This window comes from Cynoglossus semilaevis, chromosome W (assembly GCF_000523025.1).
Source record: "Cynoglossus semilaevis isolate Cse_v1.0 chromosome W, Cse_v1.0, whole genome shotgun sequence".
NCBI lineage: Eukaryota > Metazoa > Chordata > Actinopteri > Pleuronectiformes > Cynoglossidae > Cynoglossus > Cynoglossus semilaevis.
The window spans coordinates 8,223,467-8,224,644 of record NC_024327.1 but is presented as its reverse complement, the minus strand read 5'-3'; positions in this window follow the sequence as shown (position 1 = coordinate 8,224,644).

The following is a 1,178-nucleotide window of genomic DNA, read 5'->3' as shown; positions in this document are numbered from 1 at the left end:
CTAATTTCTATAAACATTTTTGGGAAGATATGAAACCCTTATTGTTCGAAGCTTTAATTGAATGTATGAATCAAAAATTGGCGCTTTGGCACAGAGGCAATGTCTCTGTCATTGGCGTGGAACTCAAAATTAACAAGGTTCTGTTAAATTGGAAAATGATGTTCAAGCGTAATTTCAGCCCCCATAGTGTTCCATTGTGGAATAATAGGGTGATATTGAGTCTAGGGAAGGTCTATGTTTATGGAAGACTGGATAAAAAATCAAATTTGGTCTGTTATACATATAATGGATGGACATGGAAACATTCTTGAACTGAAAGATTTTAATGCTAAATATGGCATGAGTTGCTCCAATGAGATATACAAGAAAGTCTCTCAGAATATCCCAGTAGTCTTTATCCAATCGATTAAGAATAATATTTTGAACATACCATCTCCAAATTTACACAAGGTGAAGATAGATGATCTGGACCTTGTAAACGAAGTTTTTAAGGCTGTACTTTGTAAACACCTTATATCCAGTTAGAACAAAAAGGTCCCTCACTCTTAGAGATTATAACAAATCTGAAATATCAACTGTTCGAACTAAATACTTAAGATTTCCAATCTCCCCAAAGTGTAAAGAATAACATTTTATAATTATAAATAATATTTACCCCTCAAACGAATTCATGAAAGGATTTGTGGTAACTGTTATATTTGCAAAACGAATTTGGAAATGACAGACCATCTGTTTTATGAATGTGAGACTGTCCAAAATTTGTGGAAATATCTCCATGACTTGATCTCGTCCAGCTCCAGAGACAGGGGCCTTTGGTCCTCTCAAAATATTCGAGCAGGAGTAATCCTCAAAGACAAAAGAAATTAGTTTTTAGCAAATAATCTCATTATTATCACAAAATATTATATACACAAATGTCAATATGCCAAATCCACCCCTTCATGGCCTGGTCTTAAGAATGAATTCCTTTTATTACAAAAATGTCTGAAAAGAATAAATAATACCCATGCAAATAAACTGTACACATTGATAGAAGAACTTAACCTATCCTAAACCCCTTGTATTTTTTTTAAATTTTTATTATTATGTTTTGTTGTTGTTGCTTTTGGAGGTGTGACTATTTAAAATGTATGACTAATATGTTTTTGACAGAGTTTGTCATTGTTCTTGAAAGAGTG